Raw genomic sequence first — 23,543 nt, forward strand, 5'->3', positions numbered from 1 at the left:
TTCTCGTATTATTTTAATCTAATACTAACCCTGATAATACAACGATCTTTCCTTTTTTTTTTCAGCAGATAGAAAATATCATGCCTTTAACTAAGGTAAACCTTTATGGCCACAAACTTGACATATACGTCGACAAACACATTATGTCGAAAGACACAATCATCAAACTCTCGTTCAGGTATCTCAGACCAATACACAACAAACATTGACTCTTATCAAGAATTACAAACAAGCTCACCATACAATTCAAGTCAACAACACATGACAAGTCAGAAGCGATGATGCTCATAGTAGATCCTCACGTGCATCGCAATCTCAAACAAGCAAATAAAAATAATAATTAACAAACATAGACTCACCACTAGAAGGTATCTACCTAGGAGATACATTGCCTAAAGAACAGAAACCATGTGAATTATCTCAATAAATTCGTCCATCGGAGACTGTTCTGACACCTTGTACGAAAACAATTGTAACTCTTCACTCGGAACTCGGATTAACAAACCGTTTGAACTACTAAAAAGTAGACGAACATACCTCTACAACCATATAAGAATCACACTTAGATTCATTATATATCTACACCAGATTCAATTTTAATATAAACCGACGTGCAGTAGACACTGTTCTGACACCTTGTACGAAAACTATCGTAACTCTTCACTCGGAACTCGTATTAACAAACCGTTTGAACTACTAGAAAGTAGACAAAGGGACCTTTCCAACCATATAAAAATCACACTTAGATTCGTTATATATCTGCACCAGATTCAATTTTAATGTAAACCGACGTGCAGTAGACACTGTTCTGACACCTTGTACGAAAACTATCGTAACTCTTCACTCGGAACTCAGATTAAAGAACCGTTTGAACTACTAGAAAGTAGACAAACAGAAATTTCCAAACATATAAGAATCACACCGAGATTCTTCATATATCATCACCAGATGTAAGTTGAATTTAGACCGAAATACTGTCCTGTCTATATGTTTTATGAAATTCTAGATAAAACTAATGTGTAAGCCATTTAATCGTTATTTCATGTGATTAACAATACTATACCTATCATGGAATAAATTGAAAGAGCCTACAAAAAAATTAGGAGATAGGAAATCTACCTCTTTTCGTCTTAGATGACTTTAAGACCACAACCATGGCTTGTTCTCTCACTAGAGAAATCTATTTCCATCACTTTTCTTCTTTATTCCTCCTTCCTTCACTAAGGAGCGGCTGCACCCTCTTTCTTTTCTATAGGGTTTCCTCAAAAGTGAAGAGAAATAGGGTTTTTAAACCCACTAGTATTTCATCTAAACAAAACTGACCTAGACTTTTATTATTTCCACCCAATTTGGTATGTCAAGAAAATAGGGGTGTTACAATCTTCCACCCTAAAAAGAGGATTTCGTCCTCGAAATCAAACTTACCACAATCACAAACAATATGCAATGAAGTGTAGCAAATGCTAGGACATAAATGTTATACAAGCACAAGAAATACAACTCAACTGAAGTCAACCTGTTACACGGTTGAAAAGATTCATACAATACAACTTCCCTTTTGGAGGGGCATAACCAATTTTGGGGTCCACGAGATAGCGTCACTTACCATTCGTGTTTGCATCGTCTTAAACCTCTCAATAGACAAAGGATACCACCCAAAAAGGGGATCCGTGCAACACGAGCACAGTGCAACACGAGCACTTTACATATGAGCAGGAGGCGAGCCAACCTCTAGTTGGTAATTACTTCTCAAACTAGAAGTATGTGGTCCACAAGAATGATCTTGTGTTTGCATCGACTTAGACCTCTTCATAAACTATGGATACCTGCCAAAAAGGGGATCCGTGCAACACGAGCACATATGAGCAGGAAGCGAGCCAACCACCGATTACTTATGGATTACAATCGTCAATCCATATTTGAACTCAAACCCCTGGTCCACTAGGTTGTCCAATATCACATTGACAAACCCGTGTTTGCAATCGACCCACATGTCGAGCCAACCAGTCTTAGTTCAATTCATTACTTCTCAAACTAGAAGTATGTGGTCCACAAGAATGAACTTGTGTTTGCATCGATTATCCTGTCGAGTCAACCACCGATCACTTATGGATTATAATCGTCAATCCATATTAGAACTCAAGCCCTTGGTCCACTGGGTTGTCCAATATCAAATTGACAAGCCCGTGTTTGCAATCGACCCACATGTCGAGCCAACCATTCTCAGTTAACATTTTCTCATCGAAACAAATTTTTAAGTTTATTCATAATCAACTGATACACTATCACACAACACACATTCAAACAACCCAAAATCCCATAAAAGTAGGGATTTTCAGTACCCTCATGTATATCATAAATATATGTATTGCTACAATCACAATCACATAACTTAGGTTTGACATCACGGTCAAATAAGACATTTACTCGCACGCATCACAAACAAAAAGTACATCACATCAATAGCCATTATTCTTCCCATGGAAAATTTGCAATCACAATTTAGATTTCGAAAACACAAAGACAACTTCTTTCAAGTTTTCACAACAAAGCAATTCCAAAAGCACATTCTAGATTCAACCAGTTGTGCAAGACACTAATTAAAGTGTTCATAACAATGACGTGTCTAACGACGACAATCAAACCCACAATACAACCCTAGGACCACTAAACCTAGAGCTCTGATACCACTTTGTAGCGCCCCAAATCCCAAATCTCAAGCTACCGCCTTGAAATCGAAGATTGGAGACCTTCAAACTGGATCCACGAGCAACACCTACCATGAGTGCACAATAATTACCTGAAAAACAAAATAGCTGGGTTAAAACCCAACTGCAGTAGATTTCCTCAAACCTAAGTCTCGGGTAGGCAAGCTCAATCCCCAATCAAGGAAGCATTGCATTCATATTCATTATTGGCATTATCTGAAATTTAACGGTGAATACTAACATAATATATCAGATTTATCCAATCCCTCTCGAAATTAATAATTTATGTCCTTTGATTAACTATTAGGTTTTTCGGTTCTCGTATTATTTTAATCTAATACTAACCCTGATAATACAACGATCTTTCCTTTTTTTTTTCAGCAGATAGAAAATATCATGCCTTTAACTAAGGTAAACCTTTATGGCCACAAACTTGACATATACGTCGACAAACACATTATGTCGAAAGACACAATCATCAAACTCTCGTTCAGGTATCTCAGACCAATACACAACAAACATTGACTCTTATCAAGAATTACAAACAAGCTCACCATACAATTCAAGTCAACAACACATGACAAGTCAGAAGCGATGATGCTCATAGTAGATCCTCACGTGCATCGCAATCTCAAACAAGCAAATAAAAATAATAATTAACAAACATAGACTCACCACTAGAAGGTATCTACCTAGGAGATACATTGCCTAAAGAACAGAAACCATGTGAATTATCTCAATAAATTCGTCCATCGGAGACTGTTCTGACACCTTGTACGAAAACAATTGTAACTCTTCACTCGGAACTCGGATTAACAAACCGTTTGAACTACTAAAAAGTAGACGAACATACCTCTACAACCATATAATAATCACACTTAGATTCATTATATATCTACACCAGATTCAATTTTAATATAAACCGACGTGCAGTAGACACTGTTCTGACACCTTGTACGAAAACTATCGTAACTCTTCACTCGGAACTCGTATTAACAAACCGTTTGAACTACTAGAAAGTAGACAAAGGGACCTTTCCAACCATATAAAAATCACACTTAGATTCGTTATATATCTGCACCAGATTCAATTTTAATGTAAACCGACGTGCAGTAGACACTGTTCTGACACCTTGTACGAAAACTATCGTAACTCTTCACTCGGAACTCGGATTTAAGAACCGTTTGAACTACTAGAAAGTAGACAAACAGAACTTTCCAAACATATAAGAATCACACCGAGATTCTTCATATATCATCACCAGATGTAAGTTGAATTTAGACCGAAATACTGTCCTGTCTATATGTTTTATGAAATTCTAGATAAAACTAATGTGTAAGCCATTTAATCGTTATTTCATGTGATTAACAATACTATACCTATCATGGAATAAATTGAAAGAGCCTACAAAAAAATTAGGAGATAGGAAATCTACCTCTTTTCGCCTTAGATGACTTTAAGACCACAACCATGGCTTGTTCTCTCACTAGAGAAATCTATTTCCATCACTTTTCTTCTTTATTCCTCCTTCCTTCACTAAGGAGCGGCTGCACCCTCTTTCTTTTCTATAGGGTTTCCTCAAAAGTGAAGAGAAATAGGGTTTTTAAACCCACTAGTATTTCATCTAAACAAAACTGACCTAGACTTTTATTATTTCCACCCAATTTGGTATGTCAAGAAAATAGGGGTGTTACAGTTAGGTAGTTGGGAGAGTTGAGTGTCATCGAGGGTTGGAGCGGGGGTTGTCCTGGTTCGGGTATATCAACTGCATTTGCAACCGCTTATCCCTGAGCCCTAAGCCCTAAGCCTCCTAGGAATATGAAGATTCCATCAAGACGTCAATCAATTCATTTTACACATATATGCTCTTACAACAATTAACAAGTTAGTGATACATTCGTGTATTTGTCTGATGAAAAATCAGACATTCAGAAAAAACGCGTATTAACTATTTTATTTAATTTCATCAAAAAAAAAAAACTATTTTATTTAATTAAGTTTGGACTTTAGACCTATCATACTTAATTAACTTTAAGTATAATCTGTTAAACAAAGTTTTCTTAAAAATGAACTAAGGTGAATGAAATTATTTGGTGGGAAAATTTAGAATGCATATGTAGGGAGGGAATTTTAAGAAACATACTAAAGATTTTGTTGACTATTACTAAAAATGGTAATCTTTTTTGGAAAATGATATAAGTCCTCTCCATAGGGAGAGAATTTTAAAAAGTGTACTAAAGATTTTGATCACTATTACTAAAAATGGTAATCTTTTTGGAAAATGATACAAGTCCAATTGTGGGACACTGCCAACCATACTCCATGGGTTAATTTGACTTGACTTCTTTCAAAATTCTTTATTGGCTTTAGTCTTAAACAGGCAGAGCCAGGATTTAAAGGTGGGACGAGGTGAAAGTTGATATCTAAAAAAAATTGCTATTATAGTTAATATTAAAAAATGTAAATATTTTTTGGCATTTATGGAAAGTTAATACCTATGGTCATAATTCCGACGAGATTACGGAATCACTCGGACAAACTAAACAAAGACATTAGGTAGTTGTCTCTGTTGAAATTTTATCTTAAGTGATCCAAATATATCCATAACAGGAGAAATTTCTAAATCATATATATGCAAAATTAAAATAAAGGAATATTTCTCGTAAACCTCATTTAGAGTAGATAAAATTCATGTAAATTAATGTTTCATACGTGCCAAAAAGCTAGCTACAAAGAAGACTGCGTTATTTTAAAATAAAATTTGTCCTCTAAAAGAAAAGTATATAGAGTAAATATACAATATATTTATAATTTATCCAAAACCAACAACCCCTAAAATTCAATAAATAATTAAGTTCCCTATTCAAATATTTCAACAAAAAAAAAAGGTTCCCTATTCAAAAAGGACAAAAAGGGAGGGAGCAGGGATTTAAACCAATGACCACCAAGGCCCATTAACCAAGATCCGCCACTGAGCCAATTACAATACATGTTAAATTACTGGTGCCTTTACAAATATCAGTGGGCTGACCCGGACTGCAGCCCACTAATGGCTCCGCCCTCGATCTTAAAAACAACCAATTAACTTATCTTTTGTCCAACTCACCATGGAGTACACAATGGACTACAAGCTGGAGTCCCCAATCACTCTCGATCTTTTGTGGGTATCACTTTGTGTTCTACCAAAACTTCTTATACCTTTTGTTTAGCTAGAGGTATATGCTCCTTCAGTTCCACTCAAAGTTTCTATTACAAAATTGCTTTGGGCTTGGACATTTCTTTTGGCCAGCGCTTTGGGGAAAGTTAAATAGTTTCTGGGGTGTGAAGACTCGGTCAAAAATTGGTCAATTTTGTTTGACAATTTTATTTAGGGGAAAGCAACATAGCTTCTCCACCTCAGCTCTTTCTCTCTCCACCTCACCTATTATCTTCTCCGATTAGGTCGCCGGCCGGAAAATTTTCCGGCCGGCGACCTAATCGGAGAAGACAAAGAGGTGAGGTGGAGAGAGAGTGAGGTGAGGTGGAGTGTTTTTTTTATCTCCCCTTAAAAATTATTTTCCCAGAAAATTTCTAAAAATCTACATATTCCCTTTAAAATTTCACACTCCAGAAACTATTTAGCTTTCCCCAAAGCGCTGGCCTTTCTTTTTGACATGATGCAACTGCTTTGGGCTTCGACTTTTTCTTTTTTCGACGTCACGCAACTATTGGACTTCCAAGGCTATACAAAGTGGTTCTTCCATTTGGTCAAATACACATTAACTGCTCTATTTTTTCTTCTCCTCTCTTATTTTCTTTACAAATTTTTGTTATGAACTTTAAGTTCTACTTTCAAGAATTTGTTTTTCATACATAGTGAAAATCATCTTGCAATTGTCTACCATGAAATAGGTTTACGACTGAATCACGTAAATTTATTTTTTGGGTTATTTTTCAAATGACCCCCAACTTTGTGACCAGCTTCCTGCCTAGCCCTCTACTTTAGCAAATATTCTCATACGACCTCATTTTTTCGTTATCTTTAACTTTCTGTTACTCTCATTCCTCCATCTCATTTCATCTCTCTGCCAAGTCACCTAACACGCCACATCATTATCTTCTCTGGTAGGGTCACCGGCCGGTCAAATTTCCGGCCGGCGACCTTCAAACCTATTTTTTTCTCTTCTTCTTCCTCTCTCTCTCTTGTTTTCTCTCTCCTGCTTTTTCTCTCTTCTTCTTCCTCTCTCTCTCTCTCTCTCCTGTTTTCTCTCTCCTGTTTTTTCTCTCTTCTTCTTCCTCTCTCTCTGTCTTGTTTTCTCTCCTGCTTTTTCTCTCTTCTTCTTCCTCTCTCTCTTCTTCTTCCTCTCTCTCTTCTTCTTCTTCCTCTCTCTCTGTCTTGTTTTCTCTCCTGCTTTTTCTCTCTTCTTCTTCCTCTCTCTCTTCTTCTTCCTCTCTCTCTTCTTCTTCTTCCTCTCTCCCTTTCTCTCTCTCTCTCTCTTCCCCTCTCTTCTCACTCTTTCTCTCTCTCTCTTTCTAAAATGGGCGGCGAAAGGGGGAACCCTTCGCCGACTGTCAGTCTGGTTTTTTCCCAGACCTTCGAAGGTCTGCGAAAACCAGACCTTCGAAGGTCTGCGAAAACCAGACCTTTGAAGGTCTGGGATAACCAGATCGATGCCCGACGAAGGGTTCCCCCCTTCGCCGGCCATTTTAGAGAGAGAGAGAGTGAGAAGAGAGGGGAAGAAAGAGAGAGAGAAAGGAAGAAGAGAGAGAGAGAAAGCCGGAGAGAGAAAACAAGAGAGAGAGAGAGAGGAAGAAGAAAAGAAATTTTTTCTTTTTAGGTTTGAAGGTCTCCGACCAGAATTTTGGCCGGCTGGCGACTCCTGCCGGAGAAGATGATGATGTGGCGTGTTAGGTGACTTGGTAGAGAGAGGAAATGAGATGGAGGAGTGAGAGTAACGGAAAGTTAAAGATAATGGAAAAGGGGGCCATATGGGAATATTTGCTAAAGTAGGGGGCTAGGCAGGAAGCTGGTCACAAAGTTAAGGGCCATTTGGGAAATAACCCTTATTTTTTGTGATTTATTTTTCTTAAAGTTTTCTAATTTGTTTGTACTTCATTGCAACATTTTTCTTAGTTACTAGGCTATTAAAAGAGGTTGCGGAGTTACATGGGGCTAACAGGTTTGTCTTCCACGGGAGAGACCAAATCAGAGTCTTTCTTTAATGTTTTTGTGATTCATGAGTTTGCTAAACAAAAATTGTAGATTTTGACTTGTTATTGATATGGAGACATCATGGTGAGGTTGCTATGTTGTTTTCTTTTCTCCATTTGAAGAAAAGTTGGTACCATTAGCAGCTTTGTTGTTATTGTTGTTGTTGTTGTTGTTGTTGTTGTTGTTGTTGTTGTTGTTTGTTGTTTTCTTTTCTCCATTTGAAGAAAAGTTGGTACTGTTACCAGGTTTTTTGTTGTTGTTGTTGTTGTTGTTGTAACTTGCTATCTTGTTATCTTGCTATCTTGCTTGCTAACTTGTTTGCTATCTTGCTATCTTGTTTGCTATCTTGCTTGCTATTTTGCTATTTTTAGCCCTCACACATGATTATTAGTCCAACATCATCAATGAAATAAAATTTAAGCGTTTGATCTACTTTATTCTTTGTTAAACATACACTAGCAATTATCGTTCTTGACTTTTCCCACTTCTATTATCCTTTTACACTTTTTCTTATCTCCTCTTCGTCTGATCTATTAAAAAACTAATGGGACAAAGTAAGGAATAAACATTTGAGAGTTCTCAACTTGGATATAAGAAGTATGAGAAAATTAAGCAGGAGGATGGACTTGCTTGGCAAACGAACCCACAAACATGTTTACAAAAAATATCAAAAGCAAAGCCTCTTTGAGAATACCATCATTTCTTTCACGGATTCTATCGATCACTTGGTGTGCATCCTTGAGTAAATCATAATTGGAAACACTTTAAGTCTAGTTCCAAATAAACATGGGGTAAATATAGTTTTAATAATAAACCCATGAATTCTTTCTCCTCTCTAATAGCTTTCCAAAGCTTCATTTAAAGTGACCCTTGATGCACATATGTTTCATGTCGTGGAGAATTTGAGGCATTTGAAATGCTTTGATCATTTAAGAGTTTATCTTTTGATTTCTTCAACAAATCACTCTTGTTTTGATCTTTCTTCTTCTTCTTAATCTTCATCATTTCAAATAATATTGAGAAAAGTATTTAATAATGACTAGATTTGAATAGTAGAAGAGAACTACTCTTATTGGGAAAAAAATGAACAAGAAACATAAAACTAAATTCCGGTGGAAGTCCGGCGGACGGTAGCCATTAATGGGACTACCGCCGGCGGCTAACCGGAAGACTAAGATTGACTAACTACTCCCAAGAAAGAAAACCTAAGCTCTGATACCATGTAAGAAAAGAGAATTGTATTGAAATGACTTGATATCCCTTGCTATTACATAAGATCTTTATAAAGAGTTTCACAAGAGAGAAGTTTTAACTATTGGTCTATGTGGGACTATATAACTATTCTAACATTGAAGTAACACAATGAAAATGCATTATAGTATTATCTCATCCATATGTACAAAACGTATCGCTATTCAATTCTAAATTAAAAAATGATAGAGGATGCTATAAAAGTATACTTATCCCAGACTGAGATATCAACCTCCTTTCAAGAGCACATAAATCATTCAAGAGACCGAAAGCTCAAGAAAAGAGAACATTGATTTCATGTACATCTAGAGTAACTTTGGTTTGTAACATCTTCCAGATTAAGTCACTCTATATTTTTTTTTACCAAAGATTGCACTATTTAAAGTCAACCTAAAACCAAGATGATATAGTCACATGTAGTAAACAGGGGCAGCCAGGCCCAAAGCAACCAAAGCGGCTGCTTTGGCCCCAACACAGGTAAGGGCCTCTTCTTTGAATTTAGTGAGTTGTTTTAATCCAAATATATATTGTTATAACTAAACCAATGACAAGATTGAATCTCTAGCTCAATGGAGAAGCTCTTTGTTTGTGGTATGATGTTCAGAGGTTCAAACCTACCAACTAGCAACGTTAAAGAATTAATGCTTACTTTTTGCTTATACATAAAAGGGCCCCTATTAACTTAGCTTTAGGCCTCAAAATTAGTTGGGCCGGCCCCAGTAGTAAATATTGTTAAATAATTCAAGTGCAAACTGTCTACATGTATACGAGTGACTCACTATGACAAGAGATATTCCTTGCATCAATAACAATGTCATTAGGTTTCTTATTTAATAAACATATAAATTTTAAATTAGCAAAAGAAAATTACATTATCTAAGTTTTCTAGAAAAGTCTAATCTCACATTATGATTTCCTATACTTTGATTTCCTTTGTATAGTATATTATATTATTTTTGAAACTAAGGAAGAAAGGAATGTAGTATGTTTATTTCATAATCATTTACACTTTGCAGTTCGCGATGGAACGCACATTTGGATGTTATGTCAGTGTCTTTTGGGGACGATCTCTGGCTCTTCAATCTTTATGTGGATAACTCAAACAACTTTTTTAGTCAAACTTACTTAACTTTGGTTTGAGTTTTTTTTTTTCTCTCGATGTTTTGGGGAAATAAGAAAATGTTTTCCGGAAGAAAGTTTTGGTTAAATATTTTTTTTGTTTCCTCCAAACATTACCTACTTTTGATATCTTCATCTTATTTCCCACCACCATCAACTTCGGCGGTAATGACTCCGGACGTCATCTCTCTCTCTCTCTCACTCTCTCTCTCTCTCTCTCTCTCGCTCTCTCATCTCTGTCTTTCCGTCTCTTTCTTCACTTTTGTAGTTCCGGCGAAGGGATTGCCCCATTGCAGGAACCCTCGTCTTCGTCTGGCGAAGGAATCCTTCGTCTAGTTTTCCATACGAAGGGTTCCAGCGAAGGGAATGGTCCCTTCGCGGAATTTAGAGAGAGAAGGGAGAGAGAACAAAGAGAGAAGGTAGAGTTATCAGTGAGTTCGATGTTTACGCTCTTGACAAGCCATGGTAGGGAGTCTAACCCGATCTTTAAAGATATTTGGAGAAGGAACATCCCCATGAGGGTGAGTGTGTTTTTATGGGCAGTGATTTGGGAGAGGATTCCAACCATGGACAATTTGAGGAAACGGGGTTTCATCTCGCCGAATCGTTGTGGTCTCTGTGGGAAAGATGAAGAATCCTGCTCTCATATATTCCTTCATTGTGACACGTCGAGGAGTGTGTGGAACAGCTTCATGAGTAGCGTGGGGATTGTCTCGTGTTACCCTAGTTTCATTACAGATCTCATGTTGGCCTAGAATGGTATCAAAGGAAGTAAACATAAGAAGGCAATTCTCAACATTATCCCCAAAGCCATCTTTTGGGCAGTTTGGAGTGCTCGAAACGATGGGATTTTCAGAGACAAAACTCGATCAATAGAGTACATCTTTTTCGCGGCTAAATGCCTTATTTACCATTGGAGTAGATCGTATGGGTGGGCCAAATTGTATTCGTTTAACTGTATGGTTGAGTCATGGGATGGTTTTTTGTGTTCTCTTTAATGTTTAGTCTTACTCTCCGCCCTTTGTGGTGGGTTGTCATGTTGGGGTGGCGTTTTGGGGGGGGGGGTTGGTTTTCTGTGTCGTTTCGGCATATATAGGCGAGTGTTTCTCTTCTTTTCCGATCTTTTGAAATATATTTGATCAAAGTATTCAAAAAAAAAAGAACAAAGAGAGAAGAGAGAAGAAAGAGAGCATAGACAGAGAAAAGACAGAGAAGAGAGAAAGAGAAGGAACAGAGAAGAAACAGAGAGATTTTGTTTTGCAATTTCCACCTTTTTCCCCCAAAATTTTTTTCGTTTCTCCGAAACAACGACCTTTTTTGTGAGGAAGAGTCACAATCCTTTTTAAAATGTAATTTCTGATTCGTTCATGTTTGCCAAACACTATTTCTGTACGTGATTTCCGATTCTCGCACTTTATTGTCGCACCTCAAATAGGGATTTCGGGTATGAAATGATAGACAATATCTACTTATTGAGAGACTACTGTCATTTCTATAAAACCTTAATATATAATATAGTAAGAAAAACAAAATTTGAGATTACGCTTTCCTGAAAAACGTAAATAAGGATTAGTATTTAGTAGCAAGTGATTTGGATATGTACGTAAGATATTGATATGATTTATGATATTCTCCTTATCATGTAGGCAAACTTTATCATATATTAGATCTTATTGTTAACTATACCCCATTATTGGGGTTAGAATATGATAAATTCTTGCAAGGATATTCTGTTGATTCATACCTGTAGCAAACCAAAATTTTATTTTAATAATGTCATATGACCTAATTTGAAATCATGCATGCAAAAATTGCTAATTTACTACATATATTTCTAATCCTAGATTACACATAATGAAGAAAATAATGAATTAAACTTGGAAAGATTTGCTACTCAAGGTTGAGAAGATTGTTTTCGAACCCTATAAATAAGACATCTTCTATGTCATATATCCATCAATAGTTTTTAGAGAGAAAGGTTTAGATCTATTAGCTAAAAATAACTTGGGTTAGTTGAGAAAAATATAGAAATGGAAGGAAGAAGTTTGAAGGGAATGCTAGTTATGTTGGTGATGGTATTTGGTTCGTGTATTGGGCAAAGTTCAGCAGATTATGCAGACTGTTTTAAGGTTTGCTTGGCCATTTGTGTGGCTACACATGATGGTTTCTTTGCCAAGCTGAAATGTTCTTTTACGTGCGCGAAAGACTGTATCGGTAAGGATGTATATGTTCCACCGCCTGTTGGTGCACCCACGATAGCTAAAGAACCAGTACTTGAGTAAAACATTATTAGGAACGCATAAAATTATGTGCCACAAATCGTATTTTTTTTTTTAATATATTAGATGTTATGTTCACAATGTAATAAATGGGTTATCGAAAAATAAGCTTTCTATGTAATATTGAATTTATTGTTGTTAGTTTACAATTTACAAAAAAATGAAGGAGAGTTGGCTAATAAGTTACATATTTTTCAGTTTAAACTTATTATTGTGTGGATTTCACTCTATTTACGAATACAACTATAAGTGTTGATTTCAAATTCAATCCATGTACAATTGCAAATATATCTACTCTTATAGTCGCCTAAGGATTTGTATATTTCTGAATGTGATTGACAATGTTCAAATCTGTTGGCGTTTGTGGAAGATTCGCACCAAGGCTGAAGTTTCCTTACCCTCTCTTTCACTTGCACTTCAAGGCCCATTCTTTGCCCTCTCATTTTTCTAATGAGAGATTCTATAGCTACTTCTGTGTGATTCTTTTTTGTGACATCTCTAAATTTCTTTAGAAATAATGAATTAAACTTGGAAAGATTTGCTACTCAAGGTTGGGAAGATTGTTTTTGAATCCTATAAAAGACATCTTCTATATCATATATCCATCAAAAGTTTTTAGAAAGGAAGGTTTAGGTCTATTAGCTAAAGATAAGTTGGGTTACTTGAGAAAAATATAGAAATGGAATGAAGAAGTTTGAGGGGCATGCTAGTTATGTTGGTGATGGTATTTGGTTTGTGTATTGGGCAAAGTTGCAGATTATGGAGATTATGGAGATTGTTTTAAGGTTTGCCTCTACGTTTGTATTGGTACACATGATGGTTTCTTTGCCAAGCTGAAATGCCCTTTTACATGCGCGAAAGACTGTGTCGGTCAGTCTGTACATATTCCACCGCCTATTGGTTAGCCTCCAATAGCTAATGCACCAGTACTTGAGTAGAACATTACTAGTAAGGCATAAAATTGTGTCCCACAAATCATTTTTTCTACTAATTTTTTTTTTACTAAATTAGATGTTAGGTTCTCAATGTATTAAATGGGTAATCTTTTTTTTTTTTGTTGAAAGAAAATACTTTAAACTTTAGAGTCTATTACAATATCTAAAGTAGAAAACAACATTACAGTAAACAAAGTTAAACAACAAAATTACAGAACTGAGGAATTGCATAATATATCTTCGATTTGTAGACCATTCTTCATTCTGTAGCTTGCAAGTCTGATAGCTCATCATGAGGATGATATGACATTTGGCCTTGAGAGTCCTTCCGGTTGATTGAAAGATGAAACTTGTACCTAACTTCCTGTAACATCGAAGATGGATTAAACAAACACCCAAAGTTCCAGGACAAAACGAGGATGTCTGTAAGATGGAACCAAAAGATGATTCCTAGTTATCCCGCTAGTATTCTCCATATAAAGAGACCATATCCGCTCGAGTTCTACGAAGTAGAATCAGGTCAGACACCTTATAAATGGGATCGCCGTCATATATCCTGAGTATAAATGCCCAACTAATCCGACAAATGATCGCAAATGAATTGCGAAAAGGGGTGGAAGTGAAAATGTTAAGGAACTTAGATAAAGAGTTTAATCAATTCGAAAATCAGACACAAAAGTAATCGACAAAGATTGAGCTGAGAAATGCGAAACAAAAGGTGGGCAACGATTGAGATTAAGATTAGAAAGATGGTTTTCTCATGGATCGAAGGGAAAGTTGAGATAAATGCTCTGTATGACTGTTCTAAATCGAGAGGGTAAAGTAGTCAGCAATTGACCAACAAATGTTCTTAGGTTGATTCCGGTCAGAGAGGTGCGGAACTTGAAAGGTAGCCGATCAAAGTGAAAGGAAGTAAGTCGACGGTATGATAACACTTTATAATCATTCCCGTTCTTTACTCTATTTAAGTTTTTGCTCAGGTGTGTTGAAGTTAAATCAATTAATAAGGGAGAGAACCACAAGGCAGTAGATCATGAGAATGAAAAGATGTTGGTTGATCAAGTTTAAGTAAGCTTGCCTAATATTGTCAACATAGCGTTTGAATCTGGAAATAATCATATGTATATTAAGATCAAAACCAGAAGAATAGATCCTAGGGTTATATCTTGATAGAACAAACTAAAGTCAATCAACGATGAAGTAATTAGAAAAAAATAAGTCTAGACACGGATCTGGTGCTGAACAATCCTAAGATTAAACATGCAAGCAGTAAACCAAAATGAAAAAGAGGTGATTTTGAGATACTCCCTGATATGCGATGAGCTGGTTGATGTGATTTTCTCTTCCTCTGTCCGATGCAGTACTGATTTTTGAGATTCACTCGTTGTTGGATTAACGTTTTGTTCGAATGGTGTGTGTAATTTTCGGGATGACTAAAGCCTTGTCCTAACCGTTTGTGTGATTTGGGGATAGATTGAAGGCTGGTTAAAACTAATTATGTAATTTGGGGAGGAGCGAGAAGATTTTCCAAACTGTAGGTAAGACGTGGGTTCGTATGTTCCTTGTGGTAGGGTATTATGATGGATGAGGGTGAAGGAGAGGTCTTCAACAAAAAGAAAAAAGGAGGTTGGGAAGCTACATTTTTTTTTATTTTTAATTATAGATTAGCCAAGTATAGTTTTAAGTTATTATTATGTGGATTTCACTCTATTTACAACTAAGGTCATATTACCTAATTTTGAAAAATGTTGACATTACCCCACGAGTGCAAATGTTTATTTGGGGGCTATTGAATGATTATATCCCAACTAAGGTCATAGTTTTTAAGGTTCAATAAAATTGAGTCGAAGATATGTTCATTGTGTAATGATAAAGAGGAAGATGCGAACCACCTATTTAACGATTGCCAATTTGCATAAAGACACCTTTCGCTCGCCACTAGGTGTCCGAATCAATCAATCACAAACGATAATCGAAACACTTAGTAGGGTCACAACAAAGGCGGTTGATGAAGGATTTCATATGAGTCGTTATATACTTTGGTATATGTTGAAGGCTAGAAACAAATTGGTAGTTGAAAACACTAGACCTAATAATATGAAAATAATAAGTGATGCCATTACTATGTGGTCAGATTTCGAAAACAACGGTAATTCACATGATAGTCAAACATGGAGACCAATACAAAGTCACCATTAAGTCACTACCTGGTTATCCCCCCTCCAGAGTACCAGAAGATAAATGTTGGTGGGGCATTCAAAATGGAGATGGGGCTTCGGCTGCAATAGTTAGAAACGCTAATGGAGAGTTCTTGTCAGCGAGTTCCAACTGTTATATTGTTGAAAATATAATTATTACAGAAGCAAATGCAATCCTGTTTGGTGTGCAACTATCAATCAAATTATATCTTAGAAATCAAATTATATCTTAGAAAAGTAATCATCTGAGGGAGATGCAATCACCGTTATTCGGGCTTGCAATACGAATGATGGCCAAATCTCATGGAGAATCAGAAATATTATATCGGAGATCATGAATGAAATGAAAAGATTGGAGAGGGTTGAATTCTGATACACCTCGGCAGAACAAACAAAGTTACTCACACGCTAGTCTCTCAAGCATTGGAACTCAATATCTGTAACATGAAACACCACCTAACATTGTTAATACGTTACTTTCCAAACATAAGCATAGGTCGCGGCTTTGGGGAATAAAGAAAATTCTCAGGGGAATAAGTTCTCGAGGGAATCCAGATTTTTTTGAAAATTCTCCGGGGAATAAATTTGTATTGGGAATACAAAATACATTTTTTTGGGAGTTCTCCATCTCATCACCTCTCTCTACCACCTCACCGCCATCTCATCATCTTCTCCGGCGAAGGTCCCGGCCGGCGACCTTCAAACATAAAAAAAATAAATTTAATTTTTTTTTCTCTCTCCTCTCCTCTCTCTCTCCATTTTTTTTCTTTTCCTCTCTCTCTAGAACAGATCTAGAGAGAGAGAGTAGATCACGAACAGACCTGGTCTGTTCGTGTAGATGGAGATCTACTCTCTCTCTAGATCTGTTCTAGAGAGAGAGAGAGGAAAGGAAAACAAAAACAAAAAATGGACAGAGAGGAGAGAAAAAAAATTAAATTAAACTTTTTTTTTTATGTTTGAAGATCGCCGGCCGAAAAATTAGCCGGCCGGCGACCTTCGCCGGAGAAGATGATGAGATGGCGATGAGGTGGTAGAGAGAGGTGATGAGATGGAGGAGAACTCCCAAAAATTAGAAGTCCCCTAGTAATAAAAAAAAAAACATAAAAGTCAATCTTATTTGACTAGTTTTAAGAAAAGTCTTTATTCCCCGGAGAATTTTTTTTATTCCCCAAAGCCGCGACCTAACCATATTGTACCCTCAAACTTATTTGAATAAATTGAGGTGTGTGCCGCATTCATACAAAAAATTCTATTTACAAATACAACTAAGTGTTGGTTTCCTTTTCAACAAAAAAAAAAAAACTAAGTGTTGGTTTCAAATTTAATCCATGTATAATTGCAAATATCATCTACCGGATCCAGTTGGACTAAATCCAACTTTATCCATTGGAGGAAAAGAATATGGTTCATTGTTATTGTAATATTATTATCTCTAGAATCCAACTATTTAGGGCGCCATCATTCAATTCAAAATTAAAAAATGATAGAAGATGCTATAAAATTAGGCCGATCCCAGACTCAGATAAAAATCAACCTCCTTTCAGGAGCATAGACGTCCATCAAGAGTCCGAAAGTTCGAAAAAGAGAACATTGATTTCATGTACATCTAGAGTAACTTTGATTTATAACTCTTCCTGAATAAGTCATTCTATATTTTTTTACCCAAGGATTGCACTATTAAAGTCAACTTAAAACTGAGATGATGTAGTCACATGTAGTAAATCAATATAACAAATCACATAGATTTTTTTGCGTTGTCATAAGTTGCGCCTATAAATCTCGGAAGTTCATTTCTCATTTGCGAATCTTAACCTTTCTTTCTAAAACAATCTTTAGAAGAAAAATATCTAAAAGTCAAATTAGCTACCCACTTCAAAAAAATTCTCACATAATTTCTCTCTCTTAAAAAAGCAATTATATTGACAAATTTGGGTGTTCCAAAACAAGGCTAAAATACCCAATTAAGTCTGTTGTCAAAACCGTCTCTCTCTCACTCCAACCGTCCCTCTCTCTCTCTGCAACTTTTGTTAGATTTGCGTTTGAGGCTCCAGCGAAGGGTCCTCCCTTCGTCAGATCCCCCTTTTTCTTTGGTTTTTAGTAAGTATTCCCTCTATTAATAGTATTTAGGGATAAATCTCTTTCTGATCCGTCCGTATTCCTTATATTAATTGTTTATTGAGGTTAGGTTTTAGGGTTTTTATGGTTTGGGGTAATTGAGGATATATATGTAGTGATTGGGGCTGGATTGGTTTGAACAGATTAGGGGTTTTTTTAACTTCTTGGTGGGTTTGATTCCAAGAAGAATAAATGATGAAATCTTCTCATATAGTCCAACAATCTTTTGTATAAAAAATATTCTCATACCTGGATTAGTCAAATCATTCTTCATACTTACATACTTCTGATGATAAAAGAAAAGAACTCTATATATGTGAAGTTGGCTTGAATAGACAAGAGTTTGAGAGAGAAACCCTAATATGCAACTGAAGAGTAAGCTTGGGAATAAACTCTACATAACAAAAAAGAAATTAGGAGAAAAAGAAGAGAGTTTATACAGGGTTTGTGGCTTGTGGCTTGTGGTTGTGGCTTGTGGAGGGTTCCGTGGTGATAGTTTATATAGGGTAATCACTGGTTCATGAAGGATATGATGCCTAAAGTCTGAAGGAATGGTATCCTTCCGAAGGAGTGTCCTTCGACCAAGGATGCAATGCGTGCAATTTGGCTAATAGGATCTTAATGACCTTACTCGGAAGATCATTAGTCCGGTCCAATTAGGGGTCGTAATGCTTAGCTAGAAGCCAACTACGATCGTCGAATCAAGAGTTGATTCGCGGCTAACATAGACCGGATCCTACAAGGGTTACACAACAGAGTAATGATTTGAACGGAGAGAATTGACTAGATGGATAATTGCAAATAAGTGGATTGGATCCGTTATTGGTAAGTCCTAAAAGATTCGGAGAAGTCCGAAGAGATAAACATGTCCGGGCCCAAAAGGGAGGCCCGGAATGGCTTTAGGGAGGCCGGCCATGTGATGGCCGGCTAGGCCCTAAGTGGGTCGGCCAAGGAAGCCCATAAAGGGCTATGTTGGCCGGCCACTTTAAGTTGACCCAATGGAGGGTATTTTGGGTGTTGCCTAATAATTAGGTTTATGGAATCCTAGTCTGAGTCTAATACCTCTTCTAGGGATTTCTATATATACCTAATTATATAACCTAAAAAAAAAAAGGGCAATCCAGAGATATACAACTGAGTGTCTGAAAGAGTTTCAGAATATACATCTCATAGAGAGAGAGAGAGAAAAAGAGTTTTCTCAAGTATCTAGTCAAGAAGAAGGAGTTCTTCATCTCAACCTTCAAGAAGGTCCTAGCTGACTGAAAGGAGGGAGTTCAAGTCATTACTCGGTGTCTCAAGTAGAGGAGCTACACTTGGAGCTCTTATCTTCCGAATACTGGTCGTGATTTAGTTCGTGGGAAAGCGATTAAGAGGTAATCATCTTTCCAATCTAATTCATTGGTATGTTCATGTATAGATCCTGGAAACTGGTGTTAAACATATGATGTTTGAGATTCCGCTACCAACACTAGACAATTAGGTGTATGAGATACACTAAGTTATTCCCCTTCAGTTCATTCATATGGTGCGTGTCGGGAGCAAGGGAGAAGAAAGAGTTACTAGTTCTCATTTACTTAGTACAATAAAAGTTATGTTTCTTTGTTGGTCTTTAGGGCCTGTTTTTGTTGGTCTTTAGGACCTTTTGTTTCTTTGTTTTTTCTGGCTGAGTGTTTTGATCGTAGACCATTATAGGGAGTTTCTTCATCAACTTACAACTCTCCCTACCGATGTACCAGAATCAAAGGCGCTAACCGGAGATCTGAACGCCACGGTTGACGCGCGAGAAGAGAAGAAGGCGAAAGAAGCATCAGTTATAAAACTACCCTTAGACGGTTAGTGGTGGCTGTACCAGAAGTAGCCAACCAGTTAGATCAGGCAGCTCCAGAGGCACTCCATGTGGGCATAACTTGTCTTGTTTGTCCTGTTATGATTGTGTCTTTGTTATTTTAAACTTCATGATGTAATTCTCATTCTCATTAGCCTTTTGGCCTTTCAATGAGTTTGATTTCCAAAAAAAAGGCTAAAATACCCAATTAACTCTGCTGTCAAAACCATCTCTCTCTCTCACTCCAACCGTCCCTTTCCCTCTGCAACTTTTGTTAGATATGCATTTGAGGCTTCAGCGAAGGGTCCTCCCTTCGCCGGATCCCCCTTTTTCTTAGGTTTTTAGTAAGTAATTCCTCTATTAATAGTATTTAGGGCTAAATCTCTTTCTGATCCGTCAGTATTCCCTCTATTAATTGTTTATTGAGGTTAGGTTTTAGGGTTTTTGTGGTTTGGGGTAATTGAGGATATATATATAGTGATTGGGGCTGGATTGGTTTGAACATATTAGGGTTTTTTTTACTTCCTGGTGGGTTTGATTCCAAGAAGAATAGATGATGAAATCTTCTCATATAGTCCAACAATCTTTTGTATAAAAAATATTCTCATACCTAGATTAGTCAAAACATTCTTTATACTTACATACTTCTGATGATATAAGAAAAGTACTCTATATATGTGAAGTTGGCTTGAATAGACAAGAGTTTGAGAGATAAGCCCTAATATGCAACTGAAGAGTAAGCTTGGGAATAAACTCTACATAACAAAAAAGAAATTAGGAGAAAAAGAAGAGAGTTTATACAGGGTTTGTGGTTTGTGGAGGGTTCCGTGGTGATAGTTTATACAGGGTAATCACTGGTTCATTCATATGGTGCGTGTCGGGGAGCAAGGGAGAAGAAAGAGTTACTAGTTCTCTATTTACTTAGTACAACAAAAGTTATGTTTCTTTGTTGGTCTTTAGGGCCTGTTTTTGTTGGTCTTTAGGACCTTTTGTTTCTTTGTTTTTTCTGGCCGAGTGTTTTGATCGTAGACCACTATTGGGAGTTTCTTCACCTCTACTTACAACTCTCTCTACCGATGTACCAGAATCAGAGTCGCTAACCGGAGATCTAAACGCCATGGTTGACGGCGAGAAGAGAAGAAGGTGAAAGAAGCATCGGTTATAAAACTATCCTTAGACGGTTAGTGGTGGCTGTACCAGAAGTAGCCAACCAGTTAGATCAGGCAGCTCTAGGGGCACCCCATGTGGGCATAACTTGTCTTGTTTGTCCGGTTATGATTGTGTCTTTGTTATTTTAAACTTTATGATGTAATTCTCATTAGCCTTTTGGCCTTTCAATGAAGTTTGATTTCAAAAAAAAAAACAATTATGTTTCTCTCTTCAAACAACCCAACAAAATCTCTCCTAGTATCCATTTAAGAATTACCCCTATCACTTTTAATGTATTTGGTTATAACCGCGCGTATCATGAATATAGAAAAATTTGTACCCTATGGACACGGGCTATGCTCTAGTATTATTAAATAGTTTAAGTGAAAACACCACATGTATGCGAGTGACACTGACACACTATCACAAGAGATATGCCTTACGTCAATTACGATATCATTAATTTTCTTATTTAATCGACATATAAAATTTAAATTAGAAAAATGAAATTATATTATCGTAATTTAAGTTTTCTAGGAAAGTCTAAGTCTATTCTGACATTATGATTTCCTATACTTCGATTTTCTTTTTGTAGTATATTACTTTTTAAACTTAAGGAAGAAAGGCTTATAGTATTTTTAATTTATAATCATAAGTTATTTGCACTCTGCAGTTGCGGATGGAACCCACATTTGGATGTTCTGTTAGTGTCTTTTGGCGACAATCTTTTGCTCTTCAATGTTATGTAGATCACTCAAACTACTTTTTAGTCGAACTTACTTCACTTTGGTTTGAGTTTTTTTTAGGAAGAGTCACATTCCTTTTCAAAATGTTATTTGTAGTTCATTCATGTTTGCCAAACAATATTTGGGAACGTGATTTCTGTTTCTCGCACTTTATTGTCATAAAATAAGGAAGAAAGGCTTATAGTATTTTCAATTTATAATCATAAATTATTTGCACTTCCAGTTCTTTGCACTTGCAGATGGAACACAAATTTGGATGTTATGTCAGTGTCTTTTGGCGACAATCTTTTGCTCTTCAATGTTCCCGTAGATTACTCAAACTACTTTTTAGTCAAACTTATTTAACTTTGATATGAGTTTTTTTAGGAAGAGTCACATCCCTTTTGAAAATGTAATTTGTGATTCATTCATGTTTGCCAAACACTATTCCCGTACGTGATTTCTGATTTTCGCACTTTATTGTCATACCTCAAATATGGATTTCGGGTATGAAATGATAGACAATATCTACTTGTTGAGAGACTGTTGTCGTTTATATAAAACCTTAAATTATTTATTTATCTCCATATATGGTTTTTATGAGTACGTTTGGAAGACAAATCGTGTTGTCTAAATCAAGTTTTTCACAGAAAATATCCCGATATTGGACACTAACTAACCCATATTTATTGTTGCAAACATATAATTTAAGTTGGCAACTTATGTTTTATCTTGTAACTTTTCTTCTCTTTCGGAAAGGGATAGTATCCCCTACAAATTGTAATGGAGATAGTATCCCTACAAATTGTAATAATTCGACTTATTCAGACGATCTAATGAAATTTAACTTTTTTTATAGAAAAAAACACTATAAAAATGAGGACTATTTTCGACGGCATAAAACCGTTAAAAGAGAATAATCCCGTCGGAAAAAGTTATTTCCGATGGTACTATGTCGTTGGGAACTCCTTGTAAAAATAGTGTGGTAAATACTTTTTTTCAACCAACGCTTCCTTCAGAAAATACTATTTCCAAAGGCGCTTCTGATATTTGCCGTCGAACATTCAGAGAAATCTAAGTATTGTCGACGACATATATCAATATTATCGTCGAAAGTAGTTTATAATTTTACAAAAAAATTGGAACCGAAATTTGGCAAAAAAAAAAAAAAAAATAGAATTTTAAATCTTAAACTAATAAGAACATTATTGGACTATTCACAAGTTATTCTTGAAAAAGTTATCACTAAGACAATATGATTAATCTCTTAAAATTACTCACATGATACATAAGAGATAATTTAGGCCCAATATAGTTGACAATGTTTTCTCCCCCAAGTAAATGATAATTCTCATTCCTACCATTTTTACTGAAAGAATATGCTGACTATTTTTATTAAATTTACAAAAATAATACAGTAAAGAAACTTAATATATAATATAGAAAGAAAAATAAAATATGAGACTAGACTTTCCTGAAAAACGTAAATAAGGATTACTATTTAGTAGCAAGTGATTTGGATATTAAAAGAATCCGAAAAATCTTTCTAATTAAGGTGGAACTAACCATGAGTACAAAAAAAAGCTTATCATGGTGACACTATGAATTATGATTTCTGTCAGTAGGCAATTTTTATCATATATTAGATCTTATTGTTCATTATAACCCATATTACCTAATTTGAAATCATGCATGATGTTATAGAATATGCCACTAACCCAAACACTTCCTAGTTAAGGTGAAAAAATTGCTAATTTACTACATATATTTCTAATCTTAGAAGACATATTGTATAAAAAAGTATAATGAATTAAACTTGGAAAGATTTGCTACTCAAGGTTGGGAAGATTGTTTTTGTATCCTATAAATATGACATCTTCTATAGTATCATTTATCCATCAAAAGTTTTTTAGAGAGAACGGTTTAAATCTATTAGCTAAAGATAACTTGGGTTACTTGAGAAAAATATAGAAATGGAAGGAAGAAGTTTGAGGGGCATGCTAGTTATGTTGGTGATGGTATTTGGTTTGTGTATTGGGCAAAGTTCA

At 35.9% G+C, this 23,543-nt stretch overlaps 2 long non-coding RNA genes across 2 annotated transcripts; one reads left to right on the forward strand and one right to left on the reverse strand.

Moving 5' to 3' along the window:
• Window positions 1–2,404: 2,404 nt before the first annotated feature.
• Window positions 2,405–4,404, reverse strand: LOC147564209 (uncharacterized). The gene is made up of 2 exons (XR_015226280.1): window positions 4,144–4,404; window positions 2,405–2,800 (listed from the first exon to the last, which is right to left on the reverse strand). It is a non-coding gene; the product is annotated as an uncharacterized LOC147564209 (long non-coding RNA).
• Window positions 4,405–17,875: 13,471 nt separating this feature from the next.
• Window positions 17,876–21,001, forward strand: LOC147564210 (uncharacterized). Its single transcript, XR_015236794.1, has 2 exons — window positions 17,876–19,169; window positions 19,533–21,001. It is a non-coding gene; the product is annotated as an uncharacterized LOC147564210 (long non-coding RNA).
• The last annotated feature ends 2,542 nt before the right edge of the window (window positions 21,002–23,543 follow it).

Source organism: Eschscholzia californica, unplaced genomic scaffold (genome assembly GCF_041429995.1).
Source record: "Eschscholzia californica isolate CP2 unplaced genomic scaffold, dmEscCali1.0.p SCAF_1, whole genome shotgun sequence".
NCBI lineage: Eukaryota > Viridiplantae > Streptophyta > Magnoliopsida > Ranunculales > Papaveraceae > Eschscholzia > Eschscholzia californica.